At 50.3% G+C, this 27,386-nt stretch overlaps 1 long non-coding RNA gene across 4 annotated transcripts; it reads right to left on the minus strand.

The window, feature by feature from the left end:
* Positions 1-344: 344 nt before the first annotated feature.
* Positions 345-27,278, minus strand: LOC114017150 (uncharacterized). Of its 4 annotated transcripts, none has more exons than XR_008734273.1 (5): positions 26,598-27,278; positions 25,991-26,500; positions 7,017-7,089; positions 6,459-6,594; positions 345-5,553 (listed from the first exon to the last, which is right to left on the minus strand). It is a non-coding gene; the product is annotated as an uncharacterized LOC114017150 (long non-coding RNA). The 4 variants fall into 4 exon arrangements; XR_008734274.1 differs by having other exon boundaries at positions 25,991-26,517; XR_008734272.1 differs by having other exon boundaries at positions 25,991-26,095; positions 26,205-27,275.
* Positions 27,279-27,386: the final 108 nt, after the last annotated feature.

Below are 27,386 nucleotides of genomic sequence, written 5' to 3' on the forward strand. Positions count from 1 at the left end.
ACATACCTGACAGGCATCTTCAGGCTGGGCCTCTGTCTTCCTCAATACAGGAGAAATTTACATCCACAAAAGTGGTGTGAGCTGGAAACTCTGAGATAATGCAGGTAATGGTGACAGCACTAATCCTATCTGAATGAGCTCTCTCTAATGCACAGCACCTCTCCAAGGAGACCCTTTAAAAAGCAATTCATTCATGGAAATGGGAACAAATGAGCAACGCTGAACATGAACATGAGCCCTCAGCCCTGACTCAGGGAATGAGGCAGCACCAGGTTTGTGTGAATTCTCTTTCTGTATGTATGTCTTTCCAGGACAAAATAAACCACCTGCAAATGCAGAGGACAAAATAAACCACCTGCAAATGCACAGCCTGCTCTGCCTAAGAAACTCAACCGTGATGGACCTGGGATGTGTGAAGAGGAGGGGGACTGAAAATCAGGGGGATTTCTAAGGTCCTTTATGAGCCTTTTTTGAAGCTTGTCTACATGTGATGGTCTCCGGGGAGACCAAGCTATTATTAAACCAGAACATGGCCTCCTTCTTCCAGGATGCCCAAACTGGAATTCCAGATTTAATGTGCCAGGTACCCGGTCACTGTGCTGTGACCTGTCTCCTCTGGCAGTCAGTGCAATGTGGAGGGCATGAACGTGGCAATCACAAACACTGGAGCCATGAAAGCTCCATCTTTAGCCAGCGAGAGATGGAGATCCCAGCTAAGGTTTCTGGGCTGGCACCTACCAAATTGTGTCAGCTCCCTTGCACGGTGGGCACAGATTCCTGCCAGCCAGGGCTACGTGATCCAGCCTCCCTGAGGAGGGGCTGGCCAGATGCTTCCTGAGACCTCCTCCTTCACTCCATGTTTCTATACTCCCCATTTATTTTGCATTGCTCAGCAGTTTTTGGCCGGTAATACCAGATATTCATCTGCTTCATCCAAATCTTTACTCAGATGGTGAACAGATAAGCATGCATGGAGGTGAGTGGGAAACTACATCACTGGAGGCTATTCCGGAGGTTGCTAAAAGCTGGTCAAGAGATGTGGATCTCTGCCAAGGGATTTCTTGGGCAAACACAATAATTAATAGCCAGCTGGGAAAGAACTGACTGGGTCCTTCAGATGAGTTACATCCCTGTGATGCTTTAGAGAGACCTATGTAATCATACCAGGGAGGCTGATGGCCACTAAAGGCTGGGGCTGTGGGAGAAGTCTTCTGATTGTAGGTGAAAGGGACTAAAATTGGAGAAATACAGATCTGTGGATTTGTGGAGGAAAGGCTGTAAGGAAGGAGCTGCTCCTACCAGGATACAGCTGCAGAGTGGTAGGCACTGGTAGGGTGGCAGGAGTGGAGCGAGATGCAATGACCTGCAGTCGGTCCATGGGGTACGTGGCAGATGTGGCCACAGCTGGAGGGAGGCTTTCAGCCAGCAGCTCTGCACCCCAGACAAATTCTCTGCCCCAGCTGCCCAGCCTGGCAGGAGCACAAGAAGGAGGGAGATGTCCACCTTCTCCTGGCTGCAGCCACCGCCTGGGCAGGGGCTGCAGGGACCGAGAGGAGAAGGAGGAGGAGGGCTGATTACAGTCCAAACCCAAGCAGTTAGAGAGTATCAGAAGGGCATTTTCTGAAAATGCTTGTGTCGTTATTTAGCAGACACAGAAGAAATGAAATCAATCAAACTGAAAGCCCAAATTAAAATGCGCTTTGATGTTGAAATGAATTTTTTACAGTTGTATCAAAAAGGCTTTCTGGGAAGAGGTACACGGCAGTGTCAGCCCCTGCTGTCTCTTTCCCTGGTCAGGACGCATGTCCCCAGCAGCAGTCCTGCTCTCACCCCAGCCAGGCTCAGGAAGGCAGGGCACAGGGTCACATCGCCGCCTGCCAGCTGCACTCCAGCTTCGCTCACAGCTCGCTGTCAAAGCGTTTAACAGTGTGGCTCAGCTCTGCTGCACCCTCATGATTGTTTTTCCCTCTTCCTTCCCCATTCCCCACTTTACATTTCCCCACTTCATATCATTCTTCCCCCCATTTCTTATAAAAAATGTATGAGTTTAATTTCCCTCAGATGCCCTTTTTGTATCACTTCAAGATTTCTTATTAGGCATTCGGCATCATGTGTATCTCAGCGCTGCTCCGGAGCCGACCTCCCTTGGTGCTCTCAGCAGCTGTTCTATCTAGATACTTTTTTCCAAGTTGAGGTACAAGCACATACTGGGTGGGCTGGTGTTGTGGTTGTTGGGGGTTTTTAATCATAGTTTATGAAACATCTGCTGTTTATAAATTATTTCTTTTGAATGTCATAATCTTTTCAGTTGCATGAGCCAACAAACACCTCTGAGCAGCAGAACGGCGCTGCTAGCACTTGGAGTTGGCTTCTATTACAAACGCTGCGCTCGGATGAGATGTGCAGACCCCAGTCCCCAAGCATGCACGGTGCACACACACGTGCGCACCCCTTCTCCCTGCCACGGGAAACTTGTCAGGGTCACCTCCAATCTGCAAGAAGCCCCAGAGACAACCGCCCCATGGGCACAAACTCCAGCCTCCAGCGGTCCTGACACCCAGGTCCAGCACAGACATACACAGTGAGCCAATGCACACACACACACACGCACACACATTTTGGGAACTCATCAAAACATCGCAAAGACTTTATCAGACAGACTTGACCCAGAGGAATGACCCCCAAAGCAGATCCCCAAAAGCCTCTGGACATAAGCACCCAGCCAAGAAACAAAACCCCCATGCCCAGCCCAGCTCGTGCTCCTCCGTGCAGGGCTGGGAATGCCCACGAACTGTCGTGGAGCCGTGCCTCTTACTGAAATCCTGCCTATGAAAAGTTGGGAAAGTGCATACAGGAAAATTATAAGGAAAAGAACCGAATCAAGTAACTGATGCATTTGAACATCAAAGCACTCTCAGCCAGCTCTACCCCATTATTTACGGTTTACTCATGGGCTTAATTTTTCTGCTTTGTTTTTTTTTTGTTTATTTGTTGTTGTTATTTCCTTGAGAGCACGAGAGGAACAAGAGAACCCTCTGGGGGATCAGAAGATTTTCTCATTCTGCTTAGTGAAAATTCTCAAATGATTGTAAAAACAAGTCAAAATCAATAGAGGACCATTATCTGCAGCGATTCAGCCGCTCCCTGCCTGAGTGACGGTGGCAGCTTTGCCAGACTGTCCCCCCCCCCGACGTTGGCTTCTAGCTCCAATACCCAAGTGGAGAGAAAAGAGCGAGCACTCCTTTTGCACCAAAGAAAGCATATTTTAACTCTCTTTTAACTCTGGACACAACCAGGAGTATTTCAGCCCCAGATCACAATTTAGACCAGCTGTCCGCACATCACCGCAGGTGAAGGATGTAAAAGCCAGCTGGAGCTTACACCAGCTGGTAAGAGCTGGCTGAAGTTAACTGGCTGGATCTTACACCAGCTAGTAAGGCCCAGGGTGTGAGGGTCCTGTAGAGGAGTCAGTAATTCGGCTACTTCTTTTAAAGGGCCTCTAAGTTCCTCTGCAAAGGCAGCTGGAATGGGGGATGGAGAATCCATCCCTGCACTTCCAAACATCCCCGCTCCCAGTCACACAGGCTGCTCTGTGGGTGATCTCCTCGTTTTGTTTGCTTTTCTGGGGGGTGACCATTTGTGCCTTGTGAACAAAGACCAAGGTGTCAACAGGCAATTGCTTCTGGGAGGCAAGAGCAGATTCTGCTAATGCAGGTGGATTCTTTAGGGGCAAGGACAAACTCAAGTAGTTAAACACCTACTGAAGGAGCAAAATCACATTTATGCCCTAACCCTAAAACTCCTGTCAAGGAGTTGTCTAGAGCATGTTCTCTAGACACACATCCCTTTTGCAGTGTAATACTGTCTCAGGAGCCAGTCAGACAGGGTGAACACAAGAACAAAAGCAGATTAGAGGACTTCCCTGTGGGCAGGGGGGGAAATTTCACACTCTAAAGGCCAGACCCCCCAGTCCTTGCTCCCAGGGAGGCTGAGGAGATGTTTGTATCAGCAAGGACTCTTCAGAAAAGAAATGTATGCAAAAAAACCCAAACAAACCACCAAACCCAAAACAAGTCTCCTGAATGCTTTCAAATAAAAGAGACTAAAGATATTTTACAAATAAAACAATGAATGAGAAGCGGGAGGAGAGGTGATATAACAAATAATTAGACAATTAGGTTAATCCTCAGGAAACAGCTAATTCCCAGGCAAATAGCAGCTGGGGATTGATTAATTGTTCTGCCCCAGGAGGTACCACACAAGAGACAAGACCTGCTTCAGAATTCCTGGCCATGGGCTGTGGAAAGTACATCCTGGGGGCTTGTCCTCTCCTATTGTCTCCTGGGAACTGGGGGGCCCTGGGAGTCCTGCCAGACCTCAACCCTCCTGCACCGGTGGGATGATGGAGGGGACGATGCTGCAGGAGGTCACTGCATGCCTCTGGAGCCAACAGGAGCAGGCAGCAGGGTGCGAGCAGTCCCTCCGCTTAAATGAATACTCTGTGCAGCCAGGGTTATAGGACCAGAAAGCACGTGTCCAGCAGGGATGAGGCAACGCTTCCCCTGGACTAATGGCCACAAAAAACAGTGGCAGCACCGTCTTATTATGGACATAATAAAAGTGGAGCCTGGCAGTCAGGTATGAATTCACCACGTCAGAACTATGCTGTGTTATTCTTTATTGACTTCTTGCATGTCATGATTAAGCAACATTATTTTAGTCTTTTACCCTGAACACCATCTCTGAGACAGATTCTTTGAGCTCTTGTGATTTTGTTTCAGTTGATTTCTGAGGGTCAGCGCAGATACACAAGGAATAGGCTGCCCAACTCACTGGGAAATCTGCCAGCTGGGTCTTTTTCTCCATTAGTCCAATCATGAACTACTGATTAGGGCCCCAGCCCACCCAGCTAGACAGTTTGGATAAACAAAGAGACAGCCAAGTATCTAGAGCAATTCCTGCTAGAGCTGGCAGACATTCCTCTGCTCCCCTGTGGAGGTCCCAAAGCACACAGGGAAGCAGCAAAACGCATGATACAACCACCAGGGTGAGGTTTTCTGTCCCTTCAGGCAGCCAACAGCTGCCAGCCGAGGTGGCTCCTTGTTAAATTGCTCATTAACATGCCAGGTCTGTGCACTGCTCTGACTCCTGCTCACGCTGGGGCCATAGCACCCTCCTTACCTGCTCCAGCGAGACCTCCTGGCTCTGCACACCTGGACAGCAATTTTTAACCTTTTTTAACTTACCCATCACTACTTTTCCCCACAGACGGAGATCTCTGTAAGCAAACTGAAGCTCCTGGTGGTGATTCTGCTTTGCTGCAGCTCTCAGCACGCTCAGCTGCCTGCAGACTAGAGCACAGGCTCAAAAGTGGAGCTCCAGCGAGGGTTTGCTGTGACAGCGATGCCAGGTGTCACCATGCTGGTGGCATCAGACACAGCCGAAAGTTTGGCCAAGGTTGGCCACGCAGCTGCAGCCGACAAAACCTGTGTGGCGAGATGTGCTCATTGCAAACCCATCCTCTGCGGGAGCTGCCAACAGTTCGGCTCCTCACTAATGCAGAGAAGAAAAGGCGAATATTTCTTTGCCCCATCACAAGGCTGAGAATTAATTCTAAGTACGATATAAACTACAAAAAAACCCTGTAAAATGGCTGTTTGGAGGAGAGGGAAGGCTAAGGCCAAAGACACATTAGCTCATTGCACCTGCTTTGGGTATGTGCTGTGCTGCTGGCCATGGGCACAAGCATCCCTACATGAGCTCTTGTGTTTGATACAGCCATAATGGTCTGAGAGATAACGAACACATCTTTTCCAGAACATGGGCTCCTACATATTTGATAGTGATGTTGTAATATTGATTATTTTCCTTTTTTCCCTCTCTCCCATTTGAATAGCTTTCCCTTGCACAGCTGCTGAAAGTCTATCTTGGAAATCTCCAGACACTGTGTCGAGAAGTGTGATAGAAATTGGTTTGAGTTAACACCTGACACAGCAGCCGATCCCATCGGTATGTCAATGGGGTAGGTCTTGTTGTATTTACATTCATTTGCATAAGGTCACCCAGAATGCCAAGCATAGGGTGATGTTGCAGTTACCCCACAACACCAACCAACAGAAACCAGGTACCACGCTTAAGGCAGCCTGGGAGATGCACGGGCAGGGCTGCACAGCCAGCCTGCTCCAAACCAGCGAGTGGGAGGCCACCAAGCCTCCCTGGGCCTCTGCTGCTGGCTCGTATGCCCATGAAAACAGCTCTGGTTGCTGCCGATGGGTGCAGAGCTGATGCAGAGAAGGTTTTCACAGACTCCGGCAGCTTTGCAAAGGAGCCAGGATGGAAGGATGCGGGGGCAGGAGAAGGATCTGGGATTTTGACATGGTTGCTGGTGTAAAAAGACCTGCTTAGAGGTGTAGGCAGCTCTTCCACTTTGCATTCCAATCCAGAAACAGAAGTCTTACCTGAGCTTTTCTGCCTCAAATCAAACTGCATCCAGGCTTGCAACACAAGCAGGTGATTCCCCAGGCCTTCAGCTGCACCCTGGGACCACCAAATTCACCTGTGCGTGGTCTCAGCTTGACAAGAGACAATACAGCGCTGGGAAGGAAAATCCACTTGTTCTTCAAATATGCAAAGACAGCAGCACACCCCCTCCAGCAGCAGTGCCACCAGCTGTACTACTTGAGGCCATTATAGATAACAGTTTGATTAAGAATTTATACATGTGTTTTACCTTGTTTCTATTGCTGCTGGCAGAAGCAGCCCTTAGCTGAGAGCTAAAACCTCACAGCAGAGAAAATTCACGTTTTAGCTGAAGGTAAACTCACTTTGGTTAGAAATCCCTCCAGGATGGAGGCTCTGGATTGTCTTTCCAAGGGGAAGGGAGGTCTGCACCACAGCCCTGGTGATCCAGGCGGGCAGCAGATGTGGAATGTCCTTCTCCAGGGGTTGTGGGGGATCCCAGAGCCTCCCTGTCTCACCCCCCACCCCATCTGGGCAGGGGAAAACCTGGCCCTTACCTGTGCCTGGATGCAGCAAGGATGCAACTGGAGAATCGAGAAGCCAAATAGGTGGTTTGACAGAGTGCTTTGTCTTGCCAAGATGAAAAGAAAAAAAACAAACACAGACACACACAAGAAAATTCAATAATGTTTTTTTTCTAATGAATGCCAGTAGGCTTGCTTTTATTTGGTACTTTAGGCATTTACATATAAATTGCTCTGTAATGGCTCTGCCCTCCTTCTCTTCAGCATTTGTTGTTAATGAGCTGTACAAAAGGTCAGGGGGCTGAGCTGAATGCTGCTGTGGGGCTGGGGGTAATCCTGTCCTTCAAACTGAGCTGAGTTGCGGGTCCCATCCCCCATCCCTCCCCACTGCCTGCTGGCTTTCTGGGCACCCAGGCTACCAGGCACCCAAAAAAGCAACCAGTCACCTCAAAGATGGAAGTCTTTTCCCAGTAGTGGTGCGTTTTGCATCCCACACCCAGTGAGATTTGGTCCCACCTTGTAGATAACCGTTATAGTGGCATAGCTGGTAAAGGGGCTTGGGCTTTGCTGCCATGAGTGGCAAGGGGATTCATTCAGTTTTTTAAAAAACTCCTAAAGCCCAGCATGCTCATTGCTGACAGCCTGATGAACCCCATCCTGACAGCATCGCAGAGACCAGTGCCCCCCTGAATGAAGATATTTGCCCCAAGATGGCTCGGGTCACCCTGAGATAAGAGGGAATGAGCTGCTGGCTGTGCTCAGCACTGGAGGATGCAGGAGGCTGCTGGGTCAAAGACAGGCTGCTCCCCCGGGCTGGGGGGGACCCCAACTGCCTGCAAGTAGAGCCTTGCACCCAGGGCTCCCCACAGGCAGGAGCAGGGTGGCCGGCAGCCCCCCACGGGCAGGGGAGGCGGGAGGCAGCCCCGTCTGCCCGATGCCGAGCACCACAGAGCTGACCTAATTTCTGCCATCTCCCTGGGATGCACTTGTCTCTGGGACTGGATAAGGCTCCCTTTGATCAAAGGAAACTTGTGCTAAAGTCAGCTTTTGTCCATAAAGAATTAAGGCGGCGGGTGCAGGAGGGAGGGGGGGTGCACTGCAGTGGGAGAAGCGGGTGGGAACTGGCTGGAGAGAAATACCATTAAGGGCGACAAGCTTTGAAGTGACAGAGCCAGAAGGCCTGTGACACTCCCCAAATGCAGAAATGCCTCCAATGACAAGGAAAAAAGAAATAAAAGGAAAAAAAGAAATAGCAGAGCAGCTTCATCCTGGAGCCTAAGCTGGAGATCACCTCGGGGGGGCGGGCTGCCATCTGCAGCAATGGGGCACCCCCGCTTCGCCAGCATCTCCTCAACAAGGGTGAGCTGGTGCCTACAGCACATGGAGCCCCGACGCCTTCATCATCCAAAGGCTCATGGCAAAGCTCCTTCTCTGCACCATTTCTGTGTGCTTAAAAAGGGGAATAAATCCCTAGTGGGCTGGAGAGGAGGGAAGGTATTGAGGTTTGATGGCATGGGACAGGGTAAGGGTGTATTAGGAAAAGGCTGTGTTGCTAGCCAGTGGCTCCAGAACCCTGGGGCACTGGTACTTGTCACATGTTAGGTCTTGCAGATGACCCGTAACTTCAAAAGGAGGCAAGAGGCGGTGATCGCAAAACCCAGGGTTTCAGCATTACTCTCAAACTCCAGCCAGCTTTACCATCTTGCCACCCAACCACACCTGCATGGCTGACATGGTCAGCACAACTCCATCACTCAGCCAGGAGTCCCTGCCCAGCCCAGGGAGGACCAGGAAACACAAACAACCCCTCTGCCATCAGATGAGGAGGTTTCCGGGAAACTCCTGCGTGGACAGACAAGTCCGACAGTTCACATGCTTAGTTGTGTCCCTTGAACACAAGGTGCTGCAATGCTCACGAGATACATAACTGCAGAGTATTGAAAATTCTTGCAGAGAATAAAGATATTTTTTTTAATTGCAACACTGGTTTAATCTAACACCTGTATTTGGTCAAAAACACATACCCTGTCCATTTAGATGAGTAAGTCTGAACTGAAGACAAAACCCCTAACAGCAAAGCAGCAAAGGAGAATATCCCTTATCCTCCAGAGGGAGTGTTTGGCCAAACAAAAAAAAAAGTGAAAAAAGGCAGAAAATATCTTTTTTCTTCTGCTCTAAGCCTAACTTAAGCCCCTGGGGGGATTGTGTAGGTGTTCCTGTAAAAACACATGCCAAAATGCTACTGGCCTCTGCTAGGAAGGCTGTCTGCAACACAGCCAACGCTCTTTCCTCACACTGCGAAGGTTTATAGCAGATGAGTGTGATGGTCTGTGAATCCCAGGTTTAAGATCAGAACTTTTAAGAGTGAGCAGGACTGCTATGGAAAAATTTAGCTGTCACCCTAGTATTTTCTCCAGCTCACCTGCACTGGTCCCATTTTCCCAAATGGAAAGATTTTTGCTTAGAGATATGCCCCTGTAGCTAATCAAGAAAAAATATATTCTGAATTCTTCCATACCAGAATACCCAGCTTCAATACTTACTGGCAAGAAAAAAGAAACAAACTCGGACTAAAAATAAAATGCTGGCATTATAATAACAAAAAGACTGTCATCCCCCAAACTGAACAGACTGAACAAGGACATGAAAATTTTCATTATCTTTTAACAAGAAGATGGAACTAAAACTTCCACCTGAAGAGGTGAAAAATAAAAGAGTGTTTTCTTTTGTTTTCAGAGAGGAGACATAAAGCTGGGATAAAATTACTATAATAACTTGAAACTTCAGCTGAGAACTGCAAAAAAGACAAATGGCCAGCAGGAAAAAGGCCCATGTCAGTGCTGAAGGCCCACACTGCTTCAAGGTTCTACTGCTCATTCCTAGTGAGAGAAACCTGCTGGGGTGGTCAAGGGCGAGACCTTGTCCCTGTCCCCCGGCACAGCACAGGCTGCACAATTCCTGGGCTCTCCCTCCCACATGGATGTACCATGCACGGGGCTTCTTGCTCCTGATAGCTGCCTACAGCTGCCCAGAGGGCAGTTTCAAAGATGATTCTTCACTGTAGTGGCAGACTGTAAATATCGATATATAAAATATAATGTCGGGCTAAAATCTAGGGAAAAAAGGTCCTGTGGGAGACTGGTGTAGCTCTGGGACGGGTCACCAGAGCCGGTGATGTCTCTACCCTTGGAGGTTTCCAGGATTTGGCCACACAGAGCAACATCTGCCCAGATGTGGTAGTAGTGGTGACAGTCCTTCTTCAAGTGGGAGACTGGGCTAGAGAATTCTAGGTGATGCTTTATAGAACCATAGTTCTATAAAGTTCTATAGAATCACAGAATCTTTCGGGTTGGAAAAGACCTTTAAGATCATCAAGTTCAGCAGTTAACCCAGCACTGCCAAGCCCACCACTAACCCATGTCCCTGAGTGCCACAGCTACACATCTTTCAAACACCTCCAGGGATGGGGGCTCCACCACCTCCCTGGGCAGCCTGTGCCAGTGCTTGGCCACCCTTTTGGTGAAGAAGTTTTTCCTCGGATCCAGTCCAAGCCTCCCCTGGAGCAACTGGAGGCTGTTTCCTCTGGTCCTGTCGCTTGTTACCTGGGAGCAGAGACTGACACACACACACACCCCCGCCCCAAGCCCCTTTCAGGTGGTCATAGAGAGCAATAAGGTACCCCCTGAGCCCTCTCCTCCCCAGGCTGAGCCCCCCCAGGTGCCTCAGCTGCTCCTCATAGGACTTGGGCTCCAGACCCTTCACCAGCTTCATTGCTCTTCTTCGGACAAAAATTTCGTTATGTTTTAATTTACCATTTTTTTTAATCTTTCACCCAACACATCCATGAAATAAGTGAACCAGAAGGTTGGTTAAAAAGTCTGAAAAAATTAATTGCTGCAGTATTTAAACCAGGCAGTACAGGAGGTATCTCAGAGATGCAGCGCTTACGCAGTGCCTTGTAACTCTGCTACGGGTAACTTCTGAGTTTAGGAAAATAGGGCAGAGGCAGGCAGGAAAAAGAAAACGTGTAAGAGATACCTGCTCCTTCTTCCTTGCCAATAAAATAGAGATGCCAGAAATAGAAGCTCCCCAAGACGTGCCAGGGAACCAAACACACTGGAGAACAACAAGGGGACAGCAAAGGCCAGGTCCTGGGATCCCAACCACCTTGGGGTGCAGAGCTGTGGTTTGGGGGTGGCTCTCGTCCTCCAGGACTGCTCAGCCACGGAGCTGAGCATCCCCAAAAGCAGTGTCTGGCAGAAGGATCTGTAGACAGCAGATTGCTACTGTATGAAGTGAGAAATATTACATAAATTACTACCAATTTAGTATAATTTAGAGGACAACCTTGTCCAAGGAGACAATTAATCATTCCTCAGAACAAAAAAGGGAGGTAAACAGCCTGAACAATAGATTCCCAAAGCTGGTGAGAGTGTGAAATCCCTCTTTTTATTAGTAATATCACAGTATTAATTAAAATAGTTGCCTGAAGGAAGGAAAGGGAAGTTTGAACCCAGCCCATTGGATGATGCTACCACAGCTCCGGCAGGACACAGGGTCTCACTGGAAATCCAGACCCTCAAAAAGGCACCAAGTGACCCCAAGTGATGGTGATTTTCACCACAGGCAACGTGGCCAAGGCGGTTACGCAAGACCCCAGGAGAAGCCGCCTGCGATGGCCATGGACACCTCAGCCCACCCTGACAGCAGGCAGCCTGGGCCAGCTAGGGACCCATGAGCACCCAAGGCAAAGGGGTGCTTTGGATGACCAGGGACATACCAGTTACAGGCTGGTGAAGGATGCTCACCTCTCATTATCAGTCTCCCAAACCCTCCCACCTCTCAGCTGATTAGCAGAAAGCTCCTTTGAGAGGATCAGGGCTTCTCCCTCCCTCCCCCTGCACCCTCGCAGGAAGCAAACCCTCTTTGCTATAATCGAGGGACACAATTCACTGCAATTAGTATTTCAGCAGCAAGTAGTTAACCCTCAGGGCAGAGCGTGGTTGTCTCTATTTGACTTGCTCTGCCTGGCTGTGAATTTAGAGCAAGCTCTTTAGATTAGTGTTTGCTTGCTGAGCCATCAGAGCAGGCAGCCCTCTCTGCCCTTCCATCCAAAGCAAGCTCACTGCTCAGGGCAGCAAAATCCCTCAGTCCCCCTTGGCTGCAGCAGCCAGCCCAGAAAAAACCCTGGACCATGATTGCCTGCCTGCTCCTGTAACAAGGCTGAGGCTCTTTCCCTGCTAAAAGGAACTGATACAGGTCATAAATGCAGGCACTAATGCAAAACGCCTTAATGGCCCCAGCATCCAGGCTGATATTTAGACAAAAAGTGATCTATTTGTCCTTTAAATTCCCAATAATCTGCATTTATTTTAATTGGCACTCATGGCAAGAGCATTTATGGACAGCAGCTGGGAAGGTATAATCATGTTACTATCTTAGGCATACGTACAACCTGAGTGTTGTCTGCTCACAGACAAAAAAGAAAAAAGACAAAAAATCAAACCAGAGACAGAAGATGGACAGCCATGCACTTCTCGTGATTGGGACCGGACCCAGGCCAGCGTGGAGGGCTCTGCACATTGCAAAGACAGAGTTCCCAGTGCTGGAAAGGGATTGACATCTGCACGGGAGGTGACAGTGTGGCAGAGAACCTTGCAGGGATTAAGAAATGCAGGGATTTCCCTGGAAATGGTAAACATCTTGGGGGCTTCTTGAGGAATCTGGAACAGAACCAAAGGCAGTGGAGAGCTCAATCACACATTGCAGGATTACAGCAAGGAAGCAAAGTTTTGAAGGCAAAAGGTTGGGTCTGGGGGCTTTGCAGTCCCCTCTCTACCATGCGCCCCCACCCACATGATGCTGTTCTACAAGATCTCTCACTCCCTGAGACTGGGAGCACAGCATCGACTCAAGCACTGTCTGGCTCTGGAGAAAAGTGGCGGTCGGGGGAGAAAAACCGCTAGCCATGCATCTGCAGATGCAGCTAACTCCCCCACCGCTTCGAACCCTAGTCCTGCTCTCCAAGACCCCTGCAACCCTCCCCGGCTTTGCCTCTCCTGCCTGTTAGTGGCAGCTCTTGCTGCCCACGCTGCCCCAAGCCACCCGCAGGATTTCATCACGGACACGCAGCCCAGACCGGCACTGCTCGCCTGTGATTCCCGCAGCTGCACAGCCAGTTCACAAGTCAGGGTGAAAGCACCAGCACCACATCCAGCCTCACGGCCCCCCACTGTGTGCAGGGCACAGAACCAGCCCTGCTCTTCTGCCAGAGGTGCAGGAAAATACCAGTATCTCCAACTTCTACCTCTAAAGTGTGGCTGTACGCTGCTGGCTAGACAACCTCCTGCTCTCCTACAGAAACCACGCAAGCCATGGTCCTCCCCGCCGTACAGACACTGTTCTGGTGGCAAAGCAAAACTGCCCGTAGGGAATGTGTAGCTCAGAGGTGCTGCTGCCTACCACCACCCTGCGCTCCTCCCTGCAGAGCTGTGCTGTGGCGTTTTTCCGGTTATTTGACTGGAAAAAGAATCTTCAAGCTTTCCAACTCATATTTTCCGAGACCTTCTGCATTGGGTGGGATGCCTGACGGCATGCAAACACATTGTGGCATTTCAGTGGGCTGCTCTTCGTCAGTTGATTTCTCTTGCTCCAAATACAAGGGAAAATGTATTGACTTTAAACTTTAGGGAAGGCAACTTAAGCCAAGACCTTGTTTTTTGCAGCTGGGTTGGTCCAAGAGCACGCACAGAGCCCACGTGGCAGCTCAGCACCATGAGTGGCAGCTCACTGAGCTGCTGTTGCCCAAACCGCGTTTAATTGCATTCATACTTCTCATATTCTAGTAAGAGCTTGGTATTCTCCCCCTGACCCCGCATCCCCTCAGAAAATAATTGGCCTGCCTTTACCAGCTGAACTCTGTCCTAGAAAACTTTTTGCTTGTGAATAATAATTTATTTCCACAGGTTGTTTTTAACAGTATCACAACACGCCTCAACAGCTGTCTTAAGTCCTCTCAGTCCTGGATATGATGCAGCTGAAAGCCAGCCTGGCCAGGATATTTAAAACTCCAGCGGAAAAAAGCCCCAGGTAAAAAAAGATCACCCTGGACAAAAGTCATGGACCAAAAATAAACCACCACTTGCCCAAATAAATGAGAAGCAAGTGCCAGAAAATAAATGGGAGGGGATTACCTGCACAAATTGCCTCTAGCTCCACCATAACAGGGCAAAGGCAGCCCCGAAGCTCGAGGCTGGCACAGTGCAGCACCGAATACTGGGGCCAGCCTGCTCCAGGGGGGCAGCAGTGATGCCCCGTGTTCCCAGCCTCCCCCTCCCGCCAGCTCAGGCATCCTTGTGCCACTGTCGAGATGCCAGCCGGGCTCAATGGAGCTGACTTTTAAAGTGTAATTTGTTATTCTGTTACGGTCATTTTCTATATTAATGTTATGCGGCATCAAAAGCCCTTTCATATGTTAAACTCTAATTCATATGCTAATACCCAATTTATGGCAAGGTAATTATTTTTCGTCAAATTTATTATTCGGCATTCATTGAGGAAGGGAGAGGCTGGCAGCGGGTGAGTTTTGGCACTGCAGTGTGGATGGGCAGGACTGAGCCAGGTAACACCCTCCCGCTTCCCCAGTGTAACTGGGGTAGGCACCCCCCCCCATTGCCTCCTGCCGAAACCCACTGCTGTCTGACATGGGCATCCCAAGGCTGCCTACTTATTTCCTTTTTGGTGGCATCTCCGGCAGAGAGATGTTGGAAAAGTCTGCTCTGAAGCTTTGAAAAGGCACCACTGAGCCCACCAAAGCTGTCCCCCTCAGGCCTTGGGCTAGGGACTTGTCTGACCACACCAGAGTATGTGCCGGGGAGGCAGGGATGGGAGATTCACTGAGAGGGTGGGATTTTCAGAAGAGGAAGTGGGGAGTAGCAAAGTGACCCAGGTAGAAATCAGACAAAAATGAAACAGGCACCCACCTTTGCTCACAACAGCCACATTTTAGCAGCTTTGTACAATAGCTATGGAGCAGTAGCTGCAGATTCCCTGGAACAACTGGCTTTCAGCTGCCCATGACAGGCAGGAGGGGATGGGGACAGCCCAGGATGCCCCAGTCCCTGACTCGAGCACACAGCCTAGGTGTGGCACATTGCTTTACCCTCTCTCCCACCCCAGGAAGAGTTTTGCGCATCAGCAAGAGCACCAACAGCTCCTCCACGAGCGTGTGATCAGAGCTGCGTTCAGGCGGGCACGGGGGAGAGGCTCCCATTGCAGCTTGCCCCCGTTTCACAGCCCCCCATCGCCGCGACCCGCCCCGGGTGGCATCACCCACCCCGGCACCACGGCAAGGGGCCTGCGGGAGCCGAGTGAGGAGCTGCGCGGAAGGGGCAGTGGAGCAGGGATGGGGAGCATATGCTAAACATAAAAAACACGATAGCGGTTTAGCCTTCACTGATTTTTTTTAACAGTCTATTTTCTGCTTGAGGAAGCAGGTGCATTTCCCATCCTTGCAGCATCAACAGCCGACAGGCTGTCGGAGGTGTGATGGCTCCAGGACAGTTACGCTGCCTTGGATTTCACATTCCTGACACATCCAATAATTATGCCAAATGAGCTCACCTCATCTTCAGCCTTCTGAGCTGCACATATTAAATTAAGTGAAAGCTGTTAGCACCGCAGTCAAGAATGGCAGGAGGGAGAAGCACGACACACCGTGCAATGGGGACAGGACGCAGTCCCCACCATGGCTGCCTTGGCACATGACCCACCTAAAAGAGCGAAGACCAACGCTCTCCTTCCCCCAGCTCAAACCGCCACCTCATCCCCATCAACACTGCCCATGGGAGAGACCCTGCAAAGTGCGAGAGCACCAACCCCGCCGCTCTCCCCAGGAGCCAGGCATCGGCTTCTCCCCATCTCCCCATCTTTCTTTTCAATTAACCCTTTTTCTCAAATCCTGCACTTAATACCCCAGCCCATCCAGGGGATTTTGCACATATATATATTTTTGGCTCTCCATCTTACATTTTTAGCATAAAAAACCCCTACGATTTATTCCAACGATACGAACGCACTGCACTAGGCAAAATGAAGCTGTAACTCCCTCAAGCTAAACTCCAAATTCATTTCATAATCCTTAGATAAAAAGCTTAGGAGCCAGAATATTCATTACCAACTTAGGCTTCATGAGCAGCTGGGGTAGTAATGGAATGGAGCAGATTTGACACAGGGGATGTTGCTACAGAAATTAGCCTGTCATAAGATTACAGGGACTAAGTGTTATTGGGTGATAAGGTGTGATGTGTTAATATTAAATTATCTTGCCAGTTAAAAAAAAAAAAAGAAAAAAAAAAGAAAAAGAAAAAAAGGCACTGATGAAATTCACATTTATTAAAAGCACCGAATATGATATTAAAAGATCTCAGATAAGCCAGTTTATTTCTGTGCTGGAGACCAAATTGAAAGAATTCTCCAGAAGGGATTTCTTTGAATGGAGCATTACAACGATAAAACAAAAAAAGAACCTTCAATAAATGTTGCAAGACTAAAGAAGCCTTAAAAATTCCAGACTAATCTCTCTGGGGAGGGTTCATTAACCCTTCATGCTCTTTCTTGTTGCATCTAAACAGGGATTAACTAGAGAGTGTTTCCATACCAAATAAAGCTCCTTACATCCCATCTTCTCTCTCTATAGCAAGAGGAGATTAACTCCGCCACTCCATGCGACACAAGGCTGGGACAGGATGGTAACAAGGGTTTCTCTCTCAAAAAAAAAAACAAAAACAACAAAAAAAAAACCACAACAACAACAAAACCAACAAGAAACAAAACCACACAAACACAAAGCTGAAGTGATTTGTCCAAGTCACCAGGACCAGCAAGATAACCATAGGGCCATATAGTATCTAGTTTGCTTAAAATTTTGATTTGTTGCCATCAGAGAGCAACAAATATCACCGACACAAAACGCTCATCTGTTCCAAAGCCACGTGGCTACATCCATCACGCACCATCCATACTTGAGCGCCCGCCACTTTATGCCAACACTGTGAAGCCCAGAGTGAAAGGACAAGAGCTAAAGCACAGCAGCATTAACGGGGGCACGAGGGACGGGAGGGATTTACGAGGCAGCTACAGAGCAGACGGGCTGCTACGAGGGGACGGTGGCAGCGAGCCTGGGCAGTGCTCCGGGGAGCATGGGTGGCAGGTTCTAACCCAGATAACCCATATATACACATGGCAGCGAGGGCTGCCGGGCTCTGCGGGGGCACCCCCTGCCCTGCACATCATGCAGGGAGCTCCCGTGGGCACTGGGGGGCACGGGCCTTGCTTTGCTGGGGGCATTTGGCTGGAGTTACATCTAGGTCAGAAATTAGTAGAGGTTCTGTAATCTCTTGGAGTAATAGAGCGAGAAATATAATTAGCTTTAAAAGGCTGCTAAGTTCATTAAAATAAAACATGAGCCAGTACATTCAAGTAGAGGATGGAAGCTCCACTGGTGAGGTCCCCAGGTCCCCAGTCCCCACAGGCACTTCCCTGTCTCTTCTGCTACCAGCAAGCTGTCATCCCCCAGGGCAGCTGAGGGATCTCTGGGAAGGGGTCTCTAAAGGGGGTCCTTAGTCTAGATGCCTAAAGGGTACCTCTAGGAAGGGGTCTATAAAGTCCTGAATGGCAAATCCCAGCTGATTTGCTTCTTCCCCAGCATGGGTTTCCCCCGATGCTTGAGGAGGGAGGTGATGGTGCTGGGCGTGGTGGAGGTCGCTTTCGTGAGGGGCACCCAGAGCCGCTCCCTCCCTGCCCACCATAAGCTGTTCCCACCAGTGCAGGGTGCCCAGAGGCAGCTGGGTTTTCAGGTGGGCATGCAAATTATTGCATCTACTTCAGTTCCTGAACCATTAAGTATTTTGTCCTGCTGTCACCACCACCTGGTCTCTCTGCCCCATCTTGTTGCCCTCTTTTTTTTTAATCCCTTGCCATTGTACAGAGTCACACTGAAGGCACAGACCTCTCTCTCCTGAGAGCTGAACCCCCCTCGGTGGCACCTCTCCCCCCACCCACACCCACTGCAGGCTGCCAGTAGGGACCACACGTACCAGTATCCCTCTGCACAGCCAAAGGAAAGCCAAGGACCTTCCCCCACCTCCTGCCCCGGGGTGAATCGCAGCCCTCAGGCATTAACACAACTTCAGAGGTACCACAAGTAGCACGTTCTGCCTGTGACCCAGCCAACTAAATTATTCAAATCTTTTTAAAATCCAGCTGCATTACATCTCACTTCTCTTTGCTCTGATGCACTCAGCACAGCTCCGGCTTCATGTGAAGCAAGGAAGCTGCAGAAATGAACTTGCACTACTCCTTTACCGACTTCTGACCCATGGATTATGCCATCCTGAACTGTCCAAGAGCTGTCCTGAAATCAAACTACTAGGAAAAAGAAGAGAAATTTTCTCCCTAGTTACAGCAAATTTTACAGCAGTGGGATGTTTCTGTTCTCTCTGTACAAAGTATCACACTTCTTTAAAATATTCTTTCTGTGAAATCTTTTGTGACCTACAAGCAGTATAAAAATACAACTCAGGGACGCCGAAGAAGGCTATACATCCACTGGGGGATCTGGAAGCGAACACAGTGTCGGCACTTAACAAATAATAAATAACCATCATTAATTATTGATCACAACCCCAGCTAATCAAGTTTCACCCCTGTGGTTACCATGATATCAACAGACCCTTTGATACAGCCTGTGAACAGCCTTGCCATGCAGCTCTCCTCCCCTCTGCCCCGGGAGCCTGCCGGCTGCTGAGCCGGGATTTGGGGAGGGGGTGCGAGCTGTGCCCCCCCACTGACAGCCCGCCTGCCACCGGGCTCCAGAGGATGTCTGCACATCCAGAGCATGCAGAGTTTCCAGGGAAGCAGAGCCATCTGCAATAGCATCCTGGGGCACGGCGGGGCTGCCATGCGGTGGGAAACCTGGAATCACGGGAGATGGGCTGTGCTGCCGAGCTGAGCGCCCAGCCAGCACCGCTCCGGCTGGGCAGGGGTCTGTGGCTGTGCAGCCTGGGAACGCGTCCGAGAGCATCCCCACGAGAGCAGCACCGTCACCTCGAGGGTGCACAGCGCAGCCCCAGCGAGGCTCTGCTTCACGGCCAGAGCCTGCCCCGGAGCCCCAGCCACACCATCCAACACATTGCTTTTGGGTCAGGGCAATGCCCCACCACGAGGTCAGAGAGGGATTTTGGCCCCCAACACCTGCCACAGCCAGGCGAAGCCACTTGCCCTCCGCACATCCGTGGCAGCCAGGGAGCAGGAAGGGACGGCGTCCCACTCCACCACTGCCTGCCCTTATTTCACAAGCAATTTGTGAAAGTGTAATACAAGAAAACTACCTCACAGTCCTGACAACAGATGACTGCCTGCTCCCTTTACGGGGGTGTTAAATCCTGTTATTAAATGCAAGCCATTATCAGGATGTCACCAGCACCTCTTGATGAAGCTGTATACCTACGTAGACAGCTAGCCCATGTTAGCTTATTTACTATTCATTATAAATTCTCTGGATTGATTTTCCTCATCTTTATCTCCCTGTGGCTAGAGGATTTATTTTCTCTGTGTGAGTCCAGGGCACTAGACCTTGCTCCCTCCTCCCCAGGGACGTGTAGGAATGCAAAGCCTTGCCATTGCCATCCTGCCCCAAAACTGCCCACTGTTTGGGCAGCTTGGAGAACCCCGTTGCTTCTGCTGTTTCCCTGAACCCTTGGTTGTGCAGAATTATGAGTTAACCATAGATCCCGGGTTGCTTCCAACCGGTATTTAAAGCTAATTCTCACACTCTGTCCTGCAAGTAACCAAGCAGCTGCTGCCGTGTCAAGGGGGTGGTGGGACCACACAGAGGACACTCACCGTTTATGACAGGGGCAATAAAAAAAGAAAATCTGAGGGTTTTTTTTCTCCTGAAACCTTACGTCCATGTGTTTTCTTCAGGGACAAGAAAAACCTTGAAAAAAAATCAGAGCTGGAAGTCAGGAGAGCAAACAGGGTCTTACCAGGACCAGAACGGGGACCTGAGCAACAGGACATGCAGCAAGTCCACCCCTTTTCTTCGAGCTTCCCAAGCATGCCAACTATTTAGCAAATAAGAACAAAAGCCAGAAACGTTTGCTGAAGGAAGAGTTAAATACATACTGCAAGTCCTAAAAGCAACATTTCTGGAAGCTTTGATAACTCTGCAAATAGAAGATTGTGCGAATGTCTTACCCACATCCGTATTTCCCAGTAGAAGCACCCATCCCCCAGCCAATTTATGAGCCCTCATCCAAACCAAACATTCATCTTTCTTTCAATGACATTATGACCCTTCCCAAAATCTCTTTGAAAATGTGCATTTCAGTGACTCTTCCTCGCTGGAAGCAATAACGCCAGTTCCAAGAGCTAAAATCCCATCAGACCTTCCCAAAGTGCACGGGATGGGGTTTAAAACCAAGAGGCTTTCACATAACTTGCACAGATCTTCCCCTTCAGGACACCATGGGATTGGTAGCAACCCATTCCTAAGTGGGGATTTAACCTCAATCAGTGCTCCCCACTGCCACCCCAGCCCCAGCCCCCCTCCCACAGGAGCAGCCAGGGCCCCCCTCGCCCCAGCTCTGCCCATCCTTACTGCAGTGCTGGCAGGAGGCAGCAGGGGAGACCAGAAGGTGCCCGTCCTCTTCTTTCCCTCTTACAGGAAAGGGCAAAGGCACCTTGCAAGCCACACGTAGTTTTTAACCCTCCTCTACTCATTTTTTAAGCACCCACTACTGCTTCTCTCTCTGGGGAGCCCTCCCAACACAACACCAACTACAAGCGTGGCCACAGGTTTAAATTTGCTTTTTCCCAGGCATTTTGGGAAGCTGCTTCAGGGGTACATCCCAGCAAGGGACCCAGATGTAGTGACACAGGCACCTCCAAGAAATCAGGGCAGCGAGGATGGCTGTCTCTGGGAGAAGACCTGCTTCCTACATTATACAAGTTTCCCAACCAAACTTATTCCCTCCTGCTCAGGCAACACACATTTGCTAATTTGTGCTGGAAAGGAGGGAATTAACTATTCTCCTCCCTCGCTGCGTGGGGAATAGCCCAAATTTCCCAGAAATCTCCCCTGACTTGTCCTTTAAATAAAGCTTAAATAATGCCACACTGTCCTTTAGGCAGCTTATGGCAAAATATTAAGAAATATGAACAAATATGTACTCATACAGACAAATATATAGATATAAAATACACTCCTTCAAGCTGCCCAGCAAACATAGTAGGAAATCACACCGGTCTTCAAATACCTACAAAGGCATATTGTGGGACAGGCCATTAACCCTTCTTTACCCCCACAGGATCCCAGACAGACACTCTGGAGAGATGCTCCATTGCCACATTCCGGCCCTGAGCAGCCCCATCCCCACTCTGCCTCTCCGCACATTTTTATCCACAAGGTCAGGCAAAACGTTATCAAAAATGTTCTGATTATTTCCTGGGAGGGAGTGTAAGCAGCCTTTCAGCCAGGGTGACCTTGGGGGCTTTATCTTCCATCAGATAAGTAATCCCCCTGGCTGAAGCAGCGTTCAGTCCCACAGGGGAGGGAGGCTGCAAGGGACCAAGACCCTCCTGCTCTACAGAGGGGCCCGTGGTGACCCCCCACCACCCTCCAGTCTTTGCAGCTGTGACCCTCCTTTCTGATAGCTGCCAGTGGTTAAAGTCCCTGTAGCACCCCACACCTCTGGGTCTCCTTGTAAAGTCTTCCCCAGCGTTTAACCCCATGGTGGGAAAAGCGCATCCCCATCCCTGCAGGGGAGGAGGAGGATGCTGGGGGCATGGATGCCTCAGGGCGGAAACAGGATGGGGCTGCTCAGGGACCAGGCACCATTATGCACCACATTCCCACCCAAACTGGAGCATTTTATCCTCCGTAGCTGGCCAAGCAGGACTGGGAATTTTCCCTCTCCTCACGCCTTTGGTCCATGGTGCATCCCTGAGCTCCACAGATCTCACATCGCTCCAGGGTTTAAGGCAGATTCTTGCTGCCTGACTCAAGGGATGTAGAAATAAGCACAAAATGGGATTTAGAGAGCAAAGCTGTTACTAGGAATAACTGAGAGCAGAACAGGGCTTCTCTTGAAGCCAAGGACCCTGCCAGGGTGTGCACTGTGCTGCTGCCTTCTTATACAGGGCATTTCACACCGGTGTGACAGGGATGGAGAGAAGGAAGAAGGCATCCAGGAGAACATTTTCCCCCAGCCCATGGGGCTGAGCATCCCTTCTGCCCTGGTGTCCCCTCTCAGCTCTCCCCTGGGGGCCAGGGACCCCAGCCATGGCTCCCGCAGGAGGAAAGCAGGGAAGAACCTGGCACAGACAGGCTCTTTTCTCTCAATGGCATCGATTATTTCTGTAATCAGCACCTCGTTGCCGAAACTGAACATCCATTATTACAGAATTCTAAAACAAAAATAACCCAAGGGAGTGAAAAAGATATAATTCAGAAGCTGTCCTGCTCCCGAGCCATGCGCGTTGGGTCAGTGCCATCTAGAGGCTGCAAACCAGCCAAAAGCACCCAAAGCACCCACAGCCCGGGGTTCACCCAGTGCCCGGAGGCCGTGTGGCACCGGCACCTCAGGGACCGACACCCCAGAGGGGATGCTGTGTCTTGCCCCAGCGATGCGGAGCCACCAGCCCTGCTGGCCGCTGCCCCAAGGGCCGAGCAGGCAGGGAGGCACGCCACAGCCTGGCAGCATCGCACCCCTCATCCCTGCCTGGCACGGGCACCCACGGCCCCACACCACCAGCGCGGGATCCAGGCGTAGCTGAACGCCCTCCCCACTCACCAGCAGCCCGGCTATTAATATGCATGCAGCTGTATTAATAGAGCTGGCTAAACACCGCCTCAGGCCAGAGGAATATTTCAGCATTTCGTTTTCATCCCAAATTAGACTGAAACGGCTAAACAGGAGCTGGTGGTTGTTTTTTTTTTTCACTGATAGAAAGTTCAGGAAAAATACCAAATGAGAAAATGAGAGACTAGCAAATACCACATCTCTCCCGTTGGTGGGGTCCAGGCTGTGCCACCCTGCCCAGTGGACACCATCAGCTCCTGTCTTGTGCTCGCACACCTTTATGGCTGGTGCCCTTATTTCAGTGTGACAAGTCTGCCCATGGGACCAAACCAGCTCCCCCAGCCTGGCAATCACCCCCGAGATGGCTACAGCCACCCCTGGGGTTTATAGCCAAGGCTGGGACAAAGCTGGCACGAAACCCAGCTGCAGCTGGGAAGGGTGACACCAGCTCCAAAACTGGGAACAAACCCTGCGCCATCACCAAGCCCAGAGGAGCCTCCAGCACAGCCCCATGGCCCCTGCCTCCATCCCCCCAGGAGCAGTGAGGGTCCCCGAAAGCATCTCTGTGGTACAAACCTTTGCATTCACTTTTGTTTGCTGCTTTTTTTTATATTAAAAAAAATATACAAATTTATCTTCAACATATTTAAGAGCAAGTAGCCTGCATAATGAAAGAATAAAATTGCCTTCCATCCCTGGAAACCCTGCCCTATTTTGCAATGATTAACTAACTGTATTTGCATACTGTCCATTCCTGGTTAAAGACTCAGGGGGACAATTTCCAAACACTTTCTAATCTTGCACAGAGCCTGCACGCAGTGTTGTCATTTCCTGACAACCCCCAGCGTGGCTGCATCTGGCAAGCTCCACTTCTGCTTCCTTTTATTAATATTATTTCACATTTCCTTTGCCAGCTTACCCACAGCCAGGGCCCCACCGTGCTGGGTGCTGCACTAATGAGAAGGATGATGCCTTCCTCACGTGGAACATTGCTGCATAAATCAAGTGGTGTTTACACAAGCAGTGGGCTAAGACCTGTGCCCACACAGGCACATGAGGGCATCATGGGTTTTGCTGAGGTTTTATGCCCATGCTCCCAGCTGGGGTATTAGCGTCACCGGGAATTGCTGCCACTTTTCTACCTCTGGGGTTTGCATGCAAATGTTTCCCAGGACAAGGTCTCCCTGCACACACCAATGCCAATGGGCTCTTCAAACCACCCAGGCATCCCAAAATAGCACCTGCTACTGGTACCTATCAATGAAGTAGCAATGGGTCAGCCCATACAACCCCAAATTACACGATAGAAACCCTAGACTGTTCTTCAGGGGAAATGCAGAAACTCTGGTGGCTTTGGGCCTGGGAATGCAATTGGAAATCAAAAGGTGTGGGGACTCAGTAATTACCATAGCAGGGTTTTATTAAGCAAATTATTACTGAGCAAGTAAATAAAGCAGCGGGAATCAAAGTGGCAATCAATAGTGGTTTGATCCAGGGCAGCCTGAGCATGGCCTCGCGTGCCATCCTACAGAGCTGCCAAAGCCGGGTGCCGCAGCCAGCGCTGAGCGGGGGCGCACCCCGTCACATGGGGGTTTGAATGGGAGCCAAATCCAGATTAAAAAAAATAAACACCCCAAACAACAGCTAGATGAGCGCAGGCTGGGATAGGAGTGTCTCAGGGGTCTTTGCTGTCTTTTACAACCCACTTGTACGCTGGCCCCATCACTGCCTTTCCCGCGATACACCCCCGCGTCGTGGCAGTGACACGGGGCAGCACGTGCACGCTGCAAGCCCTTGTCTGCTCACAAAAGCACCAGCAGCACTGATTAGCTGTCCTCTGCTACAGCCCCCCTTGGCACCGTGCCGATCCCTCCCAGCATAAAGGGAAGGAGCCACACTGCAATTTGCAGAGCTTGTAATCTCCCGCAAAGGTTCACGTGTTGCACGATCTCCCCCGTGCAGATGCAGCAGCCAGCACGGAGCACTCAAAAAGGCTCCTGCGGGGGAGAAAAGTGCCCAGCGAGCACCCGAGGGAAACTTTCCATCTCTGCACTGGGTTCATCCTGTTTGCCATGGTCAAACTGGGCTACAGCATCCTCGCATGGTTGGACCACAGCATGGGGCTGGGCACAGCGCATTGCTTCATGCGTGAATGGTTTCCCCACGGACAAAAAGCATCCCACAGTCACAGCCCACTTCTGTCCAGTGGCCCCAGTGCTGACCCAAACCCTTCTGCCGAGGACAGCACCAATGCAACTCCCCTTGGCATTTATTTATGGAACTGAATAAATGCCTAATATTTGTTAATAAAGCACGACAGAAGCGAGACGTCTCTCTGCCCCAGTGGGGATACATCATCGCTCCCTCTGACACCTGGAATTTATGTGCTTGATTTGCACAGGCTGTATTACTCATCAGGGGCAACACAAAAGTGTGGCCAAGCCCAAGGACATAAATCCAGACACTTGGGAAGGCTGCATGGCACTGACCTGTGCCCATGGGGAGCAGCCCTGGACAGGGACTGTGCTATGGCAGGGGAGCACGAGCGCTTGCTGGGGACATGTTCACCCTTACGGCCACGTACCCACCACAGCCCAGCGAGCAAGTCCAGTGCTTTCCACCTCCTTGTCTTTTTTTTTTTCCTAGCTTTTTTTCCCCCCATCTCTTTTGGCTGAGACCAGCAGCCATGATCTCAAAGGAAAAGGGTCACTGTCTCACTCTGTGCATGCACAGAGAGCCCTCCTGGCCCCGACACGCACAGACGGCCCCATGCTGCTTGATGCTGCTGGAAAGTGTCGGTGTCCAATATGTCCCAAATTTCCCGCTGCACCAGCCCAGCTGTAATCAGCTTTGGATTACCATAGCCTTCTAAAGTACCAGACTCTGATAACATCCCTTCTGTTACTGACTCTAAATCTCCCCAGTCACACAGATGGTTTTCCCCCAGCAACCCAGCATCAATTACCAGGAAGTGAAAAGAACCCCAAAATAGATCAAAAAAAAAAGTTAATAATCAGGTGAAAGCCAGACTCTGTTGCAATGAGCAGCCAGTGGCTGGTTATTTGCAGCAGCACAAAGACAAGAGGATATAGAGCAAGATCAGACAGCAGTGAATTTAAAACTGACCACTTTCCCATAACATACCATTAACCTCTGGTTTTGCTGCTGCAAATTGTCTCTGAGGTTTCAGTGGTGCAGGGCTTGCGCTGATCGGATGTTCAGATTGATGGCAAGAAAAGCCACGGCCACCTGAAACACAAGAGAAAAAATGCCATAGGAGTTACTGAGGTTTATCCTTCAGGACATAGCCCAAGTGTTGTCTGAGCACATGAAGAATTCCCCTTTTATCAACAGTCACCATTCTTTCCCATCCTTCCCTTGAAGCTGCTGGCATGTGTGGCAGAAGGCACATCTTCCTCGGCAGCTGGTCCTGCCCCAGTGTTTTGAGCTGCCTGGTGCGTGCTTCTCATAACTGATTTTCCAACAAGTCCCCGGAGGCTCCTCACACATCAGGATGCCCTTTTGCCTCCAGCTTTCCCAAAGGTGCCATTTTCTAAGCAGAGACACGCTTTGGTGAGGAGCCCATTGCACCCGCAGGGTCACAGCACACAGGGGCCGGCTCTTCTTCCCATCACGCATTGGAAAGTGGAGATCCTGAAAATCAGAGATTGCTGTTCTTCAACAGTTCTCATTCCACTTAATTTTGGGTTTAAACAACCTTTTGCAGAAGGGTTTTCATCAATCTAATTACCTCGAGTGGTAAAACTCAGGTCATGCGGGAACGCGATGGGGCCCAAAAATAATTGCAGCAGCCAGGAAACAGAAATAGGTTAGCAAATTTTTTTTTTCCAAGTTTCCATCTTGCTGTCAGCGTGGTGCCCAGGGCATATCCCACAGCGCAGCCAGGGGCAGGGGCAGCTCCATGCTGTGGCAGCCCCAGGGTCAAACAGTCCCAGCAGAGAGCGGCACAAAATCAAAGCCTGCCACCTCCCACCGACCCAGAACAAGGGTAGCGACAACCGCTTGTTGTCCCCAGTGACCACTTTTTGCAGCACTAACTGGTATCCAAAAGCCCCCGTGTGCCTGTATCCCCCTGCAATGCTTTGGGAGCCCAGACCCTCAAGGTGCTGGTCCGGCTTGTTGTCTCCTTAGCACAGCACAGTCACACTGCGGACACTTCGGTACCCAGCACTGCAGAAAAGCTTCGCCTCCCACGTCGCTCCGGTGCCCGTGCAGACACAGCGAGCAGCACGGCCTGCGGGGAGGGCCACGTGGCAGGGTCACCACTAACAAAGCGCAGCACGTCCCGGGAATGCTCCGCCAGTGACCCCGCGCTGGCCATTTGGCATCTTTGCTGAGCACCGAGGGCAGAGGGCAGCCGGGAACAGAGAGGACTTTACAGCCCAGCCAAGTGCAAAGGAAATAAAGGAGGGAAAAAAAAAAAAAAAAGAGCTGACAGAATGTAGCGAGAGAAACTTTATAGGTTCTTGCTTTCATCCCTTTCCTCTCGCTGTACCGTGAATGGGAAAGGACAAAAAGA

Source organism: Falco cherrug, chromosome 10, assembly GCF_023634085.1.
Source record: "Falco cherrug isolate bFalChe1 chromosome 10, bFalChe1.pri, whole genome shotgun sequence".
Classification (NCBI taxonomy): domain Eukaryota; kingdom Metazoa; phylum Chordata; class Aves; order Falconiformes; family Falconidae; genus Falco; species Falco cherrug.